Below are 19536 nucleotides of genomic sequence, written 5' to 3' on the forward strand. Positions count from 1 at the left end.
CAGTACCTGTTTATTTTAATCTTATATCATATTGTGTTTTCAAGGTGAGGGATGAGGTATGAAATAATTACCACGGCACCTCCCCCACCCCTCAATGTGAGATTGGCCCTTCTCCTAGGGGCACATGGCACAGCGCTTGTCACATAGGTCAGTATTCCCTCACTGAACTGACTCTGGGGAACTAGACAGTGCCTTAGCTGTGTGGGGAGGACAGGCTAACACTGTGTCTTAGTAGCATTGCATTTATATACTTGGTTGATTATTTCATATATGAATTTTAGTTCAAGATTTGGAGGCATCCCTATGCCACTTAGTAAGAAAAGAGAAATAGGGACTTGGCAATAATCCTGGCTTCTTCCTCTCAGACTTCAGAGATCATATAGATTTACAGAAGGTATTCAACCATTTGCTGAGTGTTTCTTACGTGTTTGGCCATGTTCTGGGCACTGCGGGGTCAGTCGGAGTGTGATGGAGGGAGAGAGAAACAAGGATAAGACAGCATTTGCCTCAAGGGCCTTCCAGTATGTTTCGGATGTGAGACTGCTAACAGTAAAGGTAAATAACACATGATACCAAGATGGAAGCCATGGGGTGATATGTGGTTAATTGTCAAGCAGTCATTTCTGGCCATGAGTTCAGAGGAGAGAGGCCCACTGGGGAAGACACTGTGGCATTGAGACTCAGAATGTCAAGGTTGGAAGTGCACGTGATTAATTGTCTTCAGCAAATCACTCAGCATAGAGATGAGGGGTGTGGGACTCAGACAGAATCATGGCATCCTATGCTCCAGACTCCGCTCTTCCTTTTCTCTGTATAGCCATCCCTTACTCACTTCCGAGTGTCTCCTTTCCCCTGGGGTTGACAGACCAGTTTTCTTCCAAGAGGATTTATGTGTTTTCCCTTGGGGGGAGGAAGTAGGATGCTGCCTATTTTATAGGTAGGATAGACTGAGTCCGAAGTTGACTATACACACAAAGCTAACCAGAGAGGCTTAGGATTGGGTTCCTCCCTCGGGTCCCCTGGCTGTGTTCTATATCCACATGCCCACCCACTGAGGTGGCTGCACGCCATAAATATCAAGCTCCTCAATGTTGGACAATCTGTATCTTACTAACTGTTGTTAATGGGGGCCTCTTGTGAGTCACCTCGTTATTTGAATTCGTGAGTGAATCAAGCCTGTTTGCATCACCAGGCACATTTTGCTCATTTATTTTGATCAGTGTAGTTGGGGTTTAATCATTTATGGAAATGCTTTTCTTTATAGTACGCTAATAAATGTGCTGCAGTAAATTTGAAAAAAGTAATGGAGTCTAAGAACTTTAGGATTGTACAAATAGCTTTCTGTTATTAACTCCTTGATGGGGAGCAAAGGACGCCATCCCCACTGGGTTGGGATGAGAGGGACCCGCAGTACTGTGGGACTAGTCATACAGGACTACTGGCCAGTAAATCTGCCTGCTGCTATGTAGGGGCCTGGTACTTCGCACACCCTGGATGAGAACCTAGTTTAGGGGGAAAACTGGAAATAGAGCTAGATAGGGCAATCAAGGATCCTTTTAGGTTGTAGATTGTGGGATTATTTGGTCTGGGTCTGAATTGATACTTATGGATTGTATTAATCACCAATGCAATCTTTCTCAGAATTTATTGAGAACAGCTCTATAAAATAAATTGGAGCATGGGTTCTGGAACCAGGTGCCTGGATTCAAATCCTGCCTTTGTCTCTTAATAGCTGTGTGACATTGGGTAAGTTGTTATTCTTTCTTCACTGTTTGTTCATCTACAAAAAGAGCAGTAATAATAGTACCTTTCACACAGACTATTGGCAGGATTAAATGAGATCATGTACATGGCAAAGTGCTTAAAAGAGGTACTGGGCCTGTGGTATCCCTCCAGGTATCTTACTTTAATCATTATTTTTATTTTGGAAAGGGCTTTCCTTTCATTTTCAGATGGAAACATTGAAGCAGAGGAAGGAGGTACTTGCTCTAGGTTTTCCAGTGAGCCGATCGCAAAGCCTTGGCCAGAACTCTCTGGGAGATGCTCACTTCAGGCACCTCTTGATCATGGCCAGGTAGTCTCTGTGATGTCTCTCATCTGTGTTGTGATAGTGGAAGCAATAGAGAAGCAAATGACTGGAGCCTTTGAGATTCATATTCAGAATTTGTAATAGAAATGGTTAGAATCAAATAGAACAAAGTGAAAGATTATATTCATTAACAGCTTATATGTTGGATATTTTGGGGGGACTTCATTGAAGGGTTAAGGAAGGTACCCAGAAAGTTGAAGAGTAGCTTCACTTGGCTTGGACATCCATAATTATACTTTACAGCTAACTTCGGAAGACTTCCTGAAGCAAGTGAGCGAGATAGGTAGCTTCAGGAAACTAGGAAAACAGTGGGCTGCTGGGGCTGGTTGGCAAATAGAGCCTGTAGGGCCAAAGACTCTTGTACACGGAAACCATAGGATGAACTTTGACATTCCAGCTTTGCTCCTCCTTTTGATCTCCTAGCTCTCTCTGGTTCATGCCTGGTGTCAAATGGAAATATCCATGACTAGAACTCTCTGCAGAATATCTGCAGCCTCTTTCCTGGAAATATCACACTGACCAAACCCATTAGTTATTTTGTAGTGATTTGTACTCATCAAGATACTGGCTTGTATTCCCTTGTTGCCTGCATCCTGTGTACCAAGAATGGAACCTGAGATCCCTACACAGACACTAGAGGGAGTGTTGCCCTGGGAAAGAAGTGAAAATAAATAGAATGAAATAATAAAAAAAAATGCTGTGCAAGGAATTGTTCCAAAGGAAAGAAAAAGAGAAGCAGCACCCTGCAGGTGCATTGTGTGAGGGGTTGTTTGGTGACCCAAAGATACATATTAATTGGCAATAGGGCTGTTCAGTCCTGGGGGGTTGCTCATTCAGCCACTTCCTACAGAGAAAAAGAAATGGGTGTTTTGTCCAAATATGTCCATTCTGCAGTCCATGCCACCCATTAATGACCCAATTAATACTCTAGAAGTAAATTCAGCAGGAAGCGATGCTCAGGCTTGGTTCCCCTGTCTCCTTTGCATTTCCTCCCTCTGTACCCTTTCACTTCCTGTGCATGGTGGTCAGTCAATAGAAGCCTATTGAGTTGAATGGAATAAATACTTTCTTAAATACCTAAAGCTGCCTGGGTAAAGAATGAGTGCCTTGAAGGTGTAGGAAGGTCTCTTCTTGTTGCCTCCCCAGACCTGGGCCCTACCCTGGACATCTCTGCTCTCTCTCACCAGTGCTCCGATCCCACATGCCCAATTCAGTGCTTTAGTCTTTCTGGTGTCTATGGTAAGGTAGGCAGTTTCTCTTCCAGATGGTTAGAGTCAGGTTAAACATTACACTGCGGCATCAGAAATGAACTTTTTCTTTTTAAAATCTGTTCTCAGTGGGAGATGGAGAACAATTACTGAGTCGAACATTTTTTTCAGGGATAGAAAAGTAGCTCAAGCTGCCATATCTGAATGTGATTACATGTAGTGGAGGAACTTGTTACAATCAGACTTTCAAGACCATAAAACTGGAGATGCAGAGACATTTGTTTTCCAGGATGGTGGTAGGTAGAGGAAGCTATTTTTAGAGGCAAAAGAGTTGCTTGTGTCACTGTGTTGCTGTCACTGTTACTCATACTTGAAAGCAAACTTTTGACTGGAAGATTTCTCCAAAATTTTAAATGTCTTCTGGGTTATGAGAAAGTACCCAAGCAACGGTGACTTTGAACAGATCTCTGAGCCTCAGTTCCACTGGCTGAAAATTGGGATACTAGTGAACTTGGGTTGTTGATAATCTTAGAGACAATGCCTATAAAGGGTCGAGCATGCTAGGTTATTATGTTGGTTAAGAATGTTCTCATTATTTGTCTAGATAGAAAATGGTGTAGGTTGTCTACCCATTTGTAGCAGATCTGTTGGTTCCCTTGCACATATCCCCTTGGCACTCTGCTTGCTGGCCTGACCTCTAACCATCAGCGCTAGGGGTTGTTTGCCCACTGGAACTGACTTTAATCACCCAAGGCCCAGGCTAGGAAGTGTCAGAGAATTAATTCCCATCAAGGAATAGGGAGCAGCTACTTATCAATGATCAGTGGAAGTTGGTGGATAAATACCCCAGCTCCCTTACCCTTTGGGGTAGGGTAAATCTGAGACTTGTTTTCCACACTGTCTCCCAGAGTCATTGGGATTAAGCCCCACTTGCCTACTGTGGTAACTTGCTTGCTTTATCAGCTGCCTTCCCATCCCTCTCTCATGTCCCCCTTCCCATAACAATATTTCTTGGGATCACCTCTCAAATAAACGACTTGAATTCAAGTCTTTGTTTCAGGGTGTGTTTCTGGAGGAATGCAAATTGAGATACCTTGGTTATTTCCAAGTGTGTTATTGTGGGCTCTCTAGAGAAAGAGAAGCAATAGGAGATCTATATCTATATCTATATTTATATCTGTATCAATCTCCATAAAATAAGTTACTATAAGGAATTGGCAGACACTGTAATGGAGGCTAAGAAGTCCTAAATCTGTAGTCAGGAAGCTGGAGACCCAGGAGAGTTGATGTTGTACTTCCAGTCTGAGTCTGAGTCTGAGGACAGGAGAAGACCAGTGTCCCAGCTTGAAGATAGTCAAGCAGAGAGAAAGAATTATTTCTCACTCAGCCTTTTTGTTCTAATTAGTGCTTCATGGCTTGGATGAGGGCACTCACATTGGGAGGGCAATGGGCTTTACTCAGTCTACTGATTCAAGTATTAATCTCATCCACAAACACCCTCACAGATACACCCAGAGTAGTGTTTGGCCAAATATCTGGGTACCCCACTGCTCAATCAAATTGACACATAAAATTAACCGTCACACCAAGCCAGGAATTTCCCTCAGCCTCTTTTAAAAGTCGGCGCAGGGCTCTCCAATGGTACATACTGGGTGTAAGGAGGGAGATGAAGTCACTGATCCTACTTCTGAGAGGGTCCCCTTTTTGACTTGGCCCCTCCAGAAGAAAGGAGCCCACTCTGGGGTTATATTGAGTGCAGGAACAAGGTCCTGGGCTTTGAGGAGGGGACAACACCTCCAAATTAGTGTTCCTTGTCATTTCTCAAGACTAAGGAGCCTCACCTCACTCCAGGGCCTGTGCGTGGTGGTTTTCATAATACACAGAGGCTCCCTAAAATTCTGACCTCTACCTGTTGGCAGATGACTTCCTGCCTGGGAATGGGTGCAATTTCTCTTTTTCTTGAACTTCGTAAGGAGTTGGGCAGAGAGCAGCTGAGCTTGCCATCGGTATGCTCCTTTATAAGATCTCATTAGTGAGGGGCATCGTAATACTTTGGAAAAAATATTGGTCTGGGAGCTGAGACTCCTAAATTTGAGTTCCTGATGTACACTAACTGCCTTCAGCAGGTCACCATTTCTTAGGTGTAAGGGAATGAAGACGCTTTAGTATATGTCTATAAGAGTTTGTTTATTTTTTTAAAGATTTTATTTATTTATTCATGAGACACACACACACACACACACACACACACACACACAGAGGCAGAGATATAGGCAGAGGGAGAAGCAGGCTCCATGCTGGGAGCCTGATGTAGGACTTGATCCTGGGACTCCAGGACCATGCCCTGGGCCAAAGGCAGGCGCTCAATTGCTGAACCACCCAGGCATCCTCAAAAGGTTTTTAAATGGGTGCATTAGTAAGGAGAGAGTCTAGAATGATAAAAGTACTGGAAAATGCTTCTTTCAAGCATGCATAAATTCGGTCTTACCCAAGTGGATATGCATGCATTCATTCATTCACTCATTCATTTATTCATTTCTTTGTGTAGTGTGATGCTAATTAAGTTACTGAATTTTCCAGGATTCAGTTTCTTTATCTATAAAATGGAACAGTTGCATAAATTGATGCAGGCCCATCTCAGCCTGAACTAGATGTGATATTAGGTCAATCATTTCTTTACATGTGAAATGGGGACAATCTTCTTTGTTCCCTTTATGTCACTGTTAAAATAATGACATAATGCACCTGGAAGCATTTTAAAAAGAATGCTTCTCAAAGCAATGTGAACAGGGGCGATATGGATTCAAGATGTTTGTTCACCTTACCTCTCCTTTATTAAGCAGCTAGAGGTCCTTCCACAACAGATTTGAGACCATGTCCAGCAACCACCTTGTTTTGCCTTCTCCCAGTGCAAGTGAAATGCTTCCATTAGCACACATACCATGATGTTAAAAACCTCAGACTTCCTATTCCAGGCACGATGTACAATTTATTTCAAGTCACATCTGATATAATAAAATTCTCAGATGGGAGTGTAATTTGGATGTTTAAAAAAACATTTGTTCCAGGACTTGACCTGTATTGATTGCTCAGCCTTATTCCTTTCAGATAATATGAAGTATTTGGGAAGCATCTGCTATAATGTCTAGTGATGTAGACTAGACACCCAAAAAGCATATAGTCTTGTATGTGAGAAACACATACTGGGAAAATATTAGAGAACAGAGAACAATGTGGGATACTTAAGAAATGCCTGAGATGTGATCTAGACCACAGTGAAAGAAAACCACCAATAAAATACTGAGACTGTTATGCTTGTTTTTAGTATCTACGACAAAATCCCATAGCATGGTTGACAATCCTCATGACTAAACCTGTGGGATGTCCTGAGCTTTAAGATCAGATGGGTTATTTTTTTTAAAGATTTTATTTATTAATTGATGAGAGACACAGAGAGAGAAAGAGAGAGAGAGAGAGAGAGAGACACAGGCAGAGGGAGAAGCAGGCTCCATGCAGGGAGCCCGACGCAGGACTCGAGACCAGGTCTCCAGGATCAAGTCCTGGGCTGAAGGCCCCGCTAAACTGCTGAGCCACCTGGGCTGCCCCAGGTGGGTTATTTTATGCTCTGACAGTTGCTGAAGATCCCGCCACATTAGTTTGGGTTGTGACTTTCTTGTGCAGGTTTTTTTTTTTTTCTCAAGTTTCTAATTGTTTTATCTTCCTCCTAGACAGAAGAAACATCTGTTTCTTCACCATTGTACTAAGATATTATAGCTTCTTAGTTGTATTATTGGATGTTCTAATTTGTACCGATTTCTTTCTAGGTCTGCCTTCCTGCCGTCACTTTACTATTTATTCTACTCCTGGGTTAGTGCTTCTATTTTTTTGGCCTCTTTTTTTTTGGGGGGGGGCTGATATTCATTTTCCTGAGGTTTATCCTCAGTATTCTTTTGTAGGGAGGTCACAGGAATGTCTTGGCTTATTCATATGTCCTGACATAAATATTGATAGATTGCTTTTAATTCTCAAAAGATCCTGGCTTGGATGATAAATTATATGGTCACCCAGCACTTCAGCAATAGTTTTTTTTTTTTCTTCTCATTCTTGACATGTCAAAAATTTATCTGGCTCTCACAGTGGCTTGAAGGTTTATCTAGACATAGAAATCTAGGGTCAAAAAAATTTCTGTTGGATCTTTGAAAGATTTAAGATTACCTTCTGGTTTTGTATCATCTGCTAATTCTGGATTATATGTGTCCCCCTCTCACTCATGATGGATGAGGGTAGGGAAAGGAGAAGTCTAGCATGGGCTACCTGTGGCTTCGTTCAAGTTAGTCATGCACAACCCTTTAAAGAGACCTGATGCATTACAATCTGATTTATGGAAAATTGGCAACATGTTGTGGGGGATGAATCACTACAGAGCAATTGCCATAGACATTTACTATTGAATACCTTTAATATAAAACTTAGCCCCAAAAATGTAGTTTTAGCTACTTTTTATTTAAAAAATGTAACATAGCTTTTAAAAACATCATTCATCAATATTCAACAAGTATTTGTAGAGTACCTGCTATATGCAGGCGCTGCTGGACTCTAAGTATATAATGGTGATCAGTGCTCTGAAGGAGAGGTTCATGATATTATCAGATATTATACCAGGCACATTTAACTTGAGAAGAGCAGAGAGGCAGAAGCAGATGAGCTGAGGTCTCAAAAATATGCTGGGTTAATTAGGTGAAGAGGAGAGGGTGGAATGTTCTGGGCACAGAGCGTCTGGGACGTGAGGGAAGAAGGTATATGGAAGAGACAGAGGGAAGGATATTGTGGCTGGGATGTATGGGTTGGAGGCTGGTGAGCAGAGGATGTATGGGTTGGAGGCTGGTGAGAGATGAAGCTAGACATACAGGCATGGGTAGGGTTTTATGGGTCCAGGGGAAGGAATTTATTCTGTATCCTAAGACATTGGGAGGGTTTAACGTAGGAGAGTCCTATAATTAAATTTGCATTAAAGATAACCACTCTGATCACTCTGTAGGATAGATGGGGAAAAGGAGACCAGACTGTCGCTGTAGCTAGAGAGGGTGATAGCTTGGGTGGTGGCCATGGAGGTGGGTGAGGAGAAGGCAACTGAAGAAGTATTTAGCAAGTGTAGTTGATGGTATTGTTGGCTTCTCTATATAATTCTTCACGCCTCGATATAACCCCCTTTGTATTGTGCCCTGGGAGTGCCCTTTCTTTACAGGTGGGGCCTTCATTCTCTACCTTCTAACTTTGGGTTTGGCTTTGAGACTTACTTTGGTCAACAGAAGAAGTGCCAGTTGTTAGCAAGAGGCATCAGGTGTTTCCGTGCTATCTCGTGCTCTGCAGTAGCCATGAGGAAGCATGTCCATGCTTATTTGCTGGTCTGGGAGGAGAATGAGACAGGTCATATACAGCCACTCCTTGCCAAGCCTGGCCTACATTAGCCCAACTTAGCCAAGAGCAGCAGAAGAGCCCAGCCGAGCCTAGCTATGTCAGCCAACCTCCAGCTGCCCTATGTAGTTATGAGCATAAGTGATTCTTGTGAGAATAAGCAGTTGAGATTTGAGTGGTTTACTCCATAGCATTTGTGCAGCAACAGTTAACTGATACAGCAGGTGAAATCAACAGAACTTGATGGATTGGATGTAGCAAATTTGTGGGAGCGTAACTAGAGTATAACAAAGTAAGGCTCACCTATGTTTCAAGGTCATTAGCCTCATACCTGTTCTGGGCTAGACTTAGGTGTGCCTTTGGTGGTTTCCTGCCCCTCACCTCTCTTTATAATTCATGGATTTTCCCAGAGCTGAATGAGGTAGGTCAGATTTCATGGTCCAAAAGAATTAGTCTTTCCCTCTTTCCCCCTTCTCTTTCCAGTAGCCTACATGTGTTCCAGCAGAGTGCTGGAGCCAAGTGGTCCTCAGGTCCCTCAATGGGTGCCTTCAAGCCCAAACACTCAGTGTATTCTTGTGAGTTGTAGTCAGTTTCTGCGCTAGCTGTGAAGATGGGATTTCACTTTCAAGTGGGGAGACATGAGGGGCCAGGGATTTTTCTTAGTCTTGACTGATTATTTAAAATATATTAGTTTTGATAAAATATTTAGCTTTTAAACAACAAATTTAATATAGGGAATTGTGTTTTATTTATTAATTGCAGTTGCAGGGAGATTGGTAGGAGTTGTGCTAAAGTGCACTGTTGTGATTTTGCAAAGTATAGTAATTACTGTAATATTTTGTTGAATTATTAATATCTACTATGCCTGCAGGAACGTAAGCTTCTGCAGTCAAATTCATTTCACGATTGCCTTTTCCCCTTCTGGTTCTATTTTGTGTTTTCTTCTCTTTCTTGTACACTTATGAATTTTTTAAGAAATGGAGTTGGAGGGGCAGGGTTGATTATATGGTGTAGAACACCATTGTCACACCCCGTAACAATGTAGGCAGGCAGGGGAGAAAGCCTGTGATTTCTTGATGGTCTCTTGCCCCAGCCAAGTCTGTCAGTAGTACCAGACTAAGGGATGCTGAAAGGATCATGACTGGGAAGAAAGGACTCATCAGTGTACGTTTTCAGGAGCTGAGATGAGGAGAGAAGATAATGGGAGGCCATGTGTGGGCACACATGCTATGTGTACATGTCTCTGAGCAGAGCCAAACTTTCTTGTAGGTGGGGTTGGCAGGTGTTTGGGTTTAAGTGTTGAAACAGCACTAGGCTTCCTTATTAATTGTTTCAGCAACTATTACTTTGGATCTGTTATGTTCTCCAGTAAGATCATTGTGGATGATGATGGTAATGATGGTGATGGGGATAGCTTAGGTGTGTGGATGGGCTCATGCTGCAATAGAACTCCAGATCCAAGCCTAAGGCACATGTAGGAGTATCCCTCTGGTTGTTGGAAGACCAGCCTTCACATCACCACCTGCCAGTTTTACGAAATGGCCCACATCAGTCAATAACCCAGACTTACGTTTCCTTAACTTTTTCATCATTTCAGAAATCAAAATGCAATCACATATTTGAAAGGATATTATAAACTATACATTTCCAGACATATTTAAGGGCATGCCTTTGTTATTAAATCATAGCAGAAGTTGCTTGTACTTGTGGTGTGATTTCTTAGGGGCAGCAGGAAGTATTATCTGTGTGATTTTGTCTTTGTTTTTGCTAGAAACTTCACAATGCAAGAGTCATTCTTTTGGGTTAAACATTATTGTCACCAAGATCCTTTTAAAATACCAGTTGTTGAGAGACAATATTTGAGAGCTAGAAAGAACAAATTATGATCTAACCACATCCTTTTCTAAATATGGAAAGCATGACCAAGTGAGACTGTGGAGTGACCAAGATGGTGGAAGCACCCACACCCATGTCTAGCTACCTGACTCGTCGTTCAGTGCTCTTTCTGCCACACCCTGATGCTCTTTCATTTTCCATGAAGTTCTCAATACAATCTAGGACTTTTCTCCCAGAAGGGAGCCTTGGGTAGAACGAACACATTTGGTGACTTTGGGGAGACACTGGGGGAGGGATACTCTAGGTGGCATAGTCATGCTTGGGTCCAGTGGACCTCACTCCGCCTGTCACTGTCAGTTTGGGCAGGTTACTTTTCTGCAACCTGCTTCTCTCCTTTATACAACTGGGATTAGAATCACTATTTTACACAGCTGTTGTGATGTTTTAGTGAATCTGAAAGACTTGGCAAGTTTCCTGACCTGAGGTGGAGGATACTGGAAGGTGAGTTTTAGATGGTAAGAGGTTCTGCAGATTAGCATGGTCTGCCTCATAGTCGGTATTCTCCTTAGAGCCCTTTTGCCCATGGTGAGGGTGTGTGTGAAGAGGAGAGGGAAGTTGCATTCTCAACACTGCCATTGCCCTGCCCTGGGGTGGGGAAGGAGGGGGCTGTGATGTATCCTGGGAGGAGAGCCCTGTAATGGCCTGATGGATGGGCTAATAGCAATGGCTCTCCTTTTCTCTTTTCATCTCAGAACAGGGCAGACCCAGTCCCATTTAGAGGCGCCTAGAAGAAGTGCGGATGGCAAGAGGTAAGAATGAGCATCTTCAGATATAAGCAGGTGACTTGGAAGAAGAGATAGGCTTATATCCACATTCTGCATGCTTCTATGTCATATAGGCTTCTTCTTCTTCTTCTTCTTCTTCTTCTTCTTCTTCTTCTTCTTCTTCTTCTTCTTCTTCTTCTTCTTCTTCTAAGATTTTATTTGAGAAGGAGGGAGGGGGAGAGAGAGCAAGAGAGCAAGCCCATGTGCACATGAGCAGTGGGGGAGGGGCAGAAGGAGAAGCAGGCTCCCCTTGATCCCAGGTCTCTGGGGTTGTGACCCTAGCTAAAGACAGATATGCTTAACCAACTGAGCTACCCAGGCTTTGGGCTCCTCTTCTTGGTTTAAGCTACTAATGTGGTTTCTTGAAAATGGGTTTCAGGTTTGTTTGTTTGTTTTTAACTGAGAGTTTAATCTTGCTTCTAACAAGTCCATCCTAAATTCCTTGTTTGCTGGCTAGCATCCATTATTTCTTGTGAATTTATGGCAAGTAAAGCAGGGCTGTGCCTGGGTTAGGTCTTGGGCAGAAGATGGGATTTCCAGAGACAGAAGGACATCTGAAACACCCCAGAACCCTATGTCTACTCTTAGGGCTGGGGGCTGAGCCAGCGTTTGCCTCAAGTGAAAAAGAACTGGACCAGGGAAGGGTATTTGGTTCCCCTTCCTGGCTCTTTCCTTCCCCTCTGCCCATCACCCTCCACTGTCTTCTTGCTCCCTGCACTGGAAACATGTTTTAACATCAGTCCTCCCCTGCTTCAGTTCTCTTTCCTGAGGCCTTTGCATTTTATTAGACATTTTTCCAGCTTCCCTGAGGTTTAATCAAAGAACAAAAATTGCATGTATTTAAAATGTACAATGTGATATTTTGACATATGCATACATTGTGAAATGATTACCACAATCAAGCTAATGTATCATCACCTCATATAGTTACCTTTTTTTTTGATGGTGAGAACATTTAAGATCTGTCTCTTAGCAAATTTCAAGTATGTAATGTAGTATTAACTACAGTCACCCCTGCTGTACTTTAGGTATCCAGAACTTTTTTCATCCTGCATAACTGAAACTTCATACTTTTTGACCAACCTCTCCCAATTTCTCCTGCCTCCTAACCCCTGGCAACAGCCACCTTTCTATTCTCTGCTTCTAGGAGTTTGACTTTTTGAGATTCTGCATGTAAGTGAGATCATACAGTACTTGTCTTTCTGTGCCTGTCTTATTTTACTTAGCATCATGTCCTCCAGGTTTACCCACATTGTCACCAGTGACAGGATTTCCTGCCTTTTTAAGGCTGAACAATATTTCATTGTGTGTGTGTGTGTGTGTGTGTGTGTGTGTGTGTACCATCTTTCCTGTATCCAGTCATCCTTTGATGGATACTTGGGTTGACTCTGTATCACAGATATTGGGGATAATACTGATGCCATTTCTGGCCAGAGATGCTCATTTCCTTTCTGACCCCTCCCTGAGGCTCAGAACACTCCTCAGAGCTGAGAGCAATAGCTCTGACCAAAGACTGGCTTTGGTCATAGGTTGCTTCTTCCTTTTCCCCTCCTCCTCCTCCTCTTCCTCCTCCTCCCCCTTCTCCCCTCCACCTCCTCCTCCTCCTTTTAAGATTTTACTTATTTATTTGAGAGGGAAAGAGAGAGAGAGACTACACATGAGTGCAGGGCAGAGAAGGGCAGAGGGAGAGGGAGAAGCAGACTCCCTGCTGAGCAGAGAGCCAGATGCAGGGCTCTGGGATCATGTTATGAGCCAAAGAAAGGTGCTCAACTGAATGAGCCACCCAGGTACCCCTTGGTCACATGCTTCTAATACTGGATTTTCTTTGGTTAAGGAGGCAAGGAATTGGGGAGAGCTGTACTGTCTCCCTTCCCTTCCATAAATCTATTTATTTAAAAACATATATGTAATATAGGGCAGCCCCGGTGGCGCAGCAGTTTAGCGCCGCCTGCAGCCTGGGGTGTGATCCTGGAGACCTGGGATTGAGTCCCACGTCAGGCTCCCTGCATGGAGCCTGCTTCTCCCTCTGCCTGTGTCTCTGCCTCTCTCTCTCTCTCTCTCTCTCTGAATAAATAAATAAAAAGTCTTTATATATATATATATATATATATATATATATATATATATATATCATAACATAACATAACATAACAATTGCCATTTGAACTGTTTTGAAGTGGCATTGATTATGTTCCCATTGTGGAGCACCCAAAACCACTATCTACTTCCCAAGCTTTTTCACTGCCCAGACAGAAAGTCTGTGAATACGGTTCAGTGACTTCCCATTGCTCTGAATTCTCTTTGTCAGCACAGGGCGGGGTGGGGGTTGGGGGGGTTGTTGGTTCCTCCATTCTTCCTTTTCCTGCCCTATCCCTCATCTCTCCCCCTCTTCTCCTTTCCTCTACCACAGGGGCCCATGTCTTTGGGGATGTGGAGAAGGCTTGTAATATTCAGGGCTGAGAAGTAGCCAACATTTCCAACCCTCTGCCCCCTTCATGTTCCATATTCTTCAGCTGTGAAAATAAAAACACTTCTTGCACTCCAAGATCCGTGCCTTCTTCCACCCTCAACGTGTTCTTTTGGCTTGGGTGCATTATGCCAGAGCCCTGACAGGCTGGCCATGCATGTCCAATGCAGTCTTATACTTGGGACTTGGTCTCAGTGAAGCCTTTTTTTGTGGGAGACTTATTTCTATGTAACTGCGATCAGAAACAGGCACACTCCATATTTGAGTTGTTATCTCCTGTATTCATTATTATCTTTGTCATTATAAGTAGTGAATGATGATGAGCAATGCATTGTGGTTCGGGCACTTTTATGTATTTACAAATAATATATATCATCCTGCAATAGTTCAGAACACATTGTGAGTAAATTCCGAACTGTGCTTCCATGCTGTGGCAGATGCTGAACAGAGACAATTCAGATTTGCTGTGGTCTTCTGGGAACTTGAAATCTAAGATAAGTACATGTAAATAGAGGAAGATGGAAATGCTAATTCTACACTGGCACCCGGAGTGAAACCTTCGGGAAGATGATCTAATGTTTACCAAGGACCTACTATGTGTCCGATGTCTGTCTTGGGTGCTTTGCATGTGTCATCTCATTTCCCCATGTCAGTGAACAAGTTGGGGCTACTGTTGTACGGTCCCTTATGGATGAAAAAACCATGATGGAGAGAGGTTGCATCAATTGCCAGGGTCACAGAGCTAGTAAGCTACGGAACAGGTAGTGAAATAGAAGAACATACCTTTTGAGAATAGCAGGTCATGGAGTCTGCTATATTATTGACATAGAAATGAGGAGCTTATAGAGTTTGGGTGTAGGGACAGGCTGAGAGAACCAGAGCGAATGGTTGTGTAGAGATGAGGAGATGAACTTTTATTTCATTCTACAAAGATATAATTTTATAAAAATCACAGACGTTTACTGTATTCTCATCGTGTACCAGATGTTGAGTTGTAAGCTCTGCATTCAGCATCTCATTTAATCCTTAATGTTTCTGCGTGCCTACTATTATGTTTACATCGTCCTTGTAAGGATGAGGAAATAAAGGCACAGAGGGGTTACATTCCTGGTCCTGGTCACACAGCTGCTGAGTGACCGAGCCACAGCTCCCGCGTGGGCCCGCCTGACTGGAGAGCTCCTTGCAGGCAGGGCCAGAGAGCCTCTCTGTAGCCCCCTTCTCCACCTGGTCCCAACAATGAGGGCCAGGCCCCAGGACTGTGAGGTTCAAGTACCCCACTAGGGCTAAGATGCATTTCCAACTCCTCAACTTTTCCCCAATTAGACCATCCTGTTCATCTCTAAGCTGAGCATGTGTTCTTAAGTTCTGGTGTTTCTAGGTCAGGAGCAAGAGGAATAAAGAGTCAGAGATAAGAGTAACAGGGTGTGTGTGGGAACCAGGAGAGAGGGGGACAAAGTGAGGCCAGATTATGGAAGCATTGCACGTCCTGCTGGCTTTTTTGGCTTTATTTTTATTGGCGATAGGCAACCCTTAGTAGTTTTGAGCAAGGATGAGATGCAATTAGTAGTGGCATCAATCCTTCTCAATCCATCACAAAACCCATCCTCTCTCCTTGGTGGGAAGGAAAACAAAGGCTCAGAGAGGCATGGCAGCTTGCCTGGAGGCTCCCAGTAAATTGTTTCAGGCAGTGAAACCAGAAGCCGGCCCTGCTGTCTCTCCTTCCCAGCTTTGGGGCTCTGGTAGCTGCTGGTTGCCTTTCTTTCCCTGGCCCCCCCAGCCTGCTCCCTCCTTCACTCAGGAGCTCTGCACCACCTCGCGGTGGCCCTCTCCATCATTAGAGCAACCAGTGGGGTTCTGCTGTAATTAAAGGAAGCCAACAGGAGGAAGCAAAGCAGAGCAAGGGAAAAAAAAACAATCACCAACAAAACATCTTATTTCCCACGCAAACTCCCTACAACTAGCGTCTATTGGCTTTCATGGGAACCTGCTTGCTTTAAATACAGCAAAGGGAAACCCCACAGGATGATGTGGGAAAGCAGGTTGTTAAGATACCTTCAGGCTGCCAGAGTGGGGATTTACTCCTTTTTTTCCCCCTCCCTACCCTGCAGGGCAAAACTGATAAAATGTTAGTGTTGAAAGCGACCTCGAAGGTCATTTAGTGCAGGGCAGCCTTCCCTCCATCCCCTGCCCCTCCCAGGACAGCGTCTCTGACACATTGTTATCTGGCTCCCACTCTCCCTGGCTCACTCAATTTGCTGGACCAAAGCTCAGGTAGGGGTAGGAAGACACTTTAGCGAAAACTGGCCACCCACGCCTGTTGTCATTTACGGCCCGACTCCGGAAATGTCTAATTAATTCATTTATCCAATTAGCCCCTTGCTCTCTGAAATGCTTTTTCTTGGTTGCTGAGCAACCAGGATAGACTTTCAACACATGCATGCTGCTGGTGAATGAACCAGTAGTTTCTTCACCCTGGCACCCCCTGCCCCCGCTCCTCTTTCTCCTTTTATTTTTCTGATGCACAGTAATGAAGACCATCTCCACCAATCTCCAGCCTTCTCACCTTCCCCAAACCTCTGGATGTGCTTGCTGCCCGACTTAACACATTTCTGAAGGTAATTTTTATATCAGGCATTTGTCATGGACAGGGAGAATGACAGGATATACAGGTACACAGAGATGCCTTTGCAAAATAATGGAATTTGCCAGGCTCAGGCAGGACCCAGGAAAAGCTTTGCTGGTGCCTGGGGGGTAGGAGGGAGGGGACCTTGGCCAAGGTTAGGCTCAGAGGTACTTGGGAAGAGGAGGGGCAGTTCCATTTGTTTTACAGTCTGCCCTTCATGGGGTCTTGTCATCCATTCCCAGCCATGAGTGCATGGTGAGCAGTAAACAGGAGGGGGGATTTTAAGGGAGGCTGAAAGGGACGATCTCAACCTAGGAGGGCAGTAAAGTGCCTTAAGGAATCATCCTTGAAGTAGAACATTCTCCAATTTCAGGATGTGAAAATGCCACATACTGTTTCAGTGAGCTAGAATGTCAGAACTGGACTTTGAGCCCAAATGTCCACCTTTCCCTGTCTCTATAGATGAGAAAATTGGAGCTTCAGAAGAATGAACCATTTGCTCAGAGCCAGCCTTTGGGTCTCCAGAGTCCCAGGCCTTCTCAGTTGACCACACTGCTCCTCTTCCATCTTATTAAGGGACCCTTGTCGATAACATTAGTTACTTGAGTCTCTGAAACTTACTTTTAAAAGTCAGTTTTTACTTTGGAAGAGCTTAAGCTGGCAGTGAAGGTTTGCAGGGCACAAGGATCTTGGCTTCTGTCCCACTGTTCACCTTGGCATATGTCTACTGCAGATGCCAGGGCATGTGATCCAGCCCATTATTCAATAAGAATGGGACCAGTCCTTGCCCTCAGGGAGCCCTCACTGTAGTGGAGGGGATAAACAGGAGAGGGAGGAGGGACTCCTTCTTAGAAGGAATCATTTAGAGAGGAGGATCTGGGCCATTTGATCTGGACCCAGATCTTCTGGTTGTAGGGACTGTGAAGGGAGGATGGAGGTGGGGCTCTTTTCCACCAAGAGGCAGCATGGGCCAAGGTCAGGAGGTATGAGAGATGGTGACATGTTTGGGGACTAGAGAGTGGCTTAGAAATGGAACCTCTGGGCCGTTTGGCTTTTCTGGGAGACACGGTAGGTAGCTTGGTGCTGCCCATAACAGCATCCGGAAAACATTGTCTCCTGCTCACCGGAATAGTGAGAAAGCAGAGTTACTTATCTCTATGCATGGGTGGGGAAGGAAAAGCCTATGTCAGGTTTTCTGGATGGAAATGACTTCCCTTTGAAGTTAGTTCATAAATAATGACAAAGGCCATAAAAGTATGCACTCCCTGCACACGTATTTAGCTACCGCTGTGGGCCAAACTCGCCAGCAGCAGAGTGGAGTGTTCAGGAAAAGCAGTTGCCTAGAGGAAGAAAGAACTATGCATTGTCTAAAGCACTGGCTCACAGAGCCTCCTGTGGGACCAAGGGAAACTTTATTGGGAAAGACCTGTTCCTTGGCACTCACGATTGTGGCAATCACTCAATCTGCAATTTTAAGAGATAGAAAAGGAACTGGCTGTGGACGATGGTCACCTCGATCAGATTCTTCAGTTCAAGTGCTTCTGTCCTTCCAAGCATTGCTCTTCAGGGTAAAGTTCTCCTTACTTCATCCATCCAACCATATTCCCCTATATCAGGCACTCCTTTACCCCCCCGCCAAAAAAAAAGGCTGGCCTTGCTTTTAGAGAACCTAGAGATGACAGACAGCATTATGGGATGTTCTTTCGTGTACAATCTCCTCTGGGAATTTTCTTAACAAGGTGGTTTGAATTCCTCTAGGAATTAAACTGGGGTGACTGCTATTGTTCTTGGTTAAGACTTGTTATGATAAAAAACATGTTGGGCTGAAAATCACATTGGTTTGTCTCTGGAGCAATCAGACGTACGTGGCGATCTAAGGCTTTGGTAGGAAACAGTCTGTGGCTTTTTACTCAATAAATATGTGATTCATTGGGGCTTTGCTGGATGAAGCCACTCTCTGCTTGAATCTTGCTAGACCAGAAGGTGGAGTCTCCGGTAGTCGCTGCCTCTTGCTTTTTCCTTTGATTTTCTCTGGTGAAAAATGACTCTTGTCTTGGTGAGGTCTGTTAAATCCGTTCTTTTCCAAATGGGGCTGCTCGTGTGTGGAAGGGATTGGAACTTTCTCTCTCTCTGATCACCCCTTGCCATCCCTTTGGTGATTCGGTTTCCCATTTTCTGGGACGTGTCCACAGGGTTTGTCTCCCGCCCCACCCCCCCCTTATATAAGGAGGCAGGGTGCATCAAGTGCCAGATTTCATTCAGCCCTGTAACAATTACCCCTTTATGACATCACTGCTTGTCACCATGGAAACATCCCCGAGTCACAGAGACTGGATTGTGGCATCATAGCATCAGGCAGGAGGAGGGGGAGAGGAGAGAAGAGGATTGAGACTGCCCAGGGGGATGAAATTCCAATAAAATACCGAGTGATGGCAGGAATGTAGGATTTTTCTGTTTGGATTCTTGAATGAAGAGTCTGACCATGGCTTGCCAGAGTAAACCTCATCTAAGAGGAGGAGGAGGAGGAGGAGGAGGAGGAGGAGGAGGAGGAGGAGGAGGAGGAGGAGGAAGAGGAGGAGTTAGTGAATACGGCCCCTGGACTCTATGTTCTTGCTCTGTATTAGGGAAAATTAAATAATTTTAATGAGGGCTACCCTAGATTTTATAATTATTTCTCATTTGCCCCTCATAAAATATTCATGAACTATTGGACCAGAGAGGTTAAATAACCTGTCTAAGGTCACACTGCTGGAACAGGCAGAGCCAAGAGTTGGAGGTAGAAGCTCTAGTCTGTCCTCTCACATGGCTTGTAGTTTTGTGTGTGTGTGTACACAGAGACAATTATTAAGTAAGTAAAACACAGTTAAAACTGCGCAGTAGAGATGAAAATAAATGTGGTGCTTCGGTGAGGAAGTTTTGGAGAGTGAGCGGGAGTTGACTCTTGTATGGTATTAAATTTGGAACATGGCTCTTCATCTAGTAGGTATGGGCTCAAACACTGTGCTCATAGAGGCTCTGACCTGCCTGAGCTTGTTTGCTGGGCACTACAGGTATTACCCTCTTCCCTGGCTGCT

The 19536-nt window shown here is 44.1% G+C and overlaps 1 protein-coding gene and 2 long non-coding RNA genes across 3 annotated transcripts in view; 2 read left to right on the forward strand and 1 right to left on the reverse strand.

Annotated features, from left to right (window-relative positions):
* Positions 1 to 19536, forward strand: part of SORCS3 (sortilin related VPS10 domain containing receptor 3) — a 581611-nt gene that overhangs the window by 5990 nt on the left and 556085 nt on the right. The gene's annotated exons all lie outside the window — the stretch shown is intronic.
* Positions 1900 to 18699, reverse strand: LOC102155182. Its single transcript, XR_005380567.1, has 3 exons — positions 17084 to 18699; positions 8595 to 8704; positions 1900 to 2097 (listed from the first exon to the last, which is right to left on the reverse strand). It is a non-coding gene; the product is annotated as an uncharacterized LOC102155182 (long non-coding RNA).
* Positions 15154 to 19536, forward strand: part of LOC111092955 — a 34608-nt gene continuing 30225 nt past the window's right edge. Inside the window, exon 1 of the long non-coding RNA XR_005380566.1 lies at positions 15154 to 16454. This is a non-coding gene — a long non-coding RNA (uncharacterized LOC111092955). The remainder of the gene's footprint in view (positions 16455 to 19536) is intronic.

Source organism: Canis lupus, chromosome 28 (genome assembly GCF_011100685.1).
Source record: "Canis lupus familiaris isolate Mischka breed German Shepherd chromosome 28, alternate assembly UU_Cfam_GSD_1.0, whole genome shotgun sequence".
Taxonomy (NCBI): domain Eukaryota; kingdom Metazoa; phylum Chordata; class Mammalia; order Carnivora; family Canidae; genus Canis; species Canis lupus.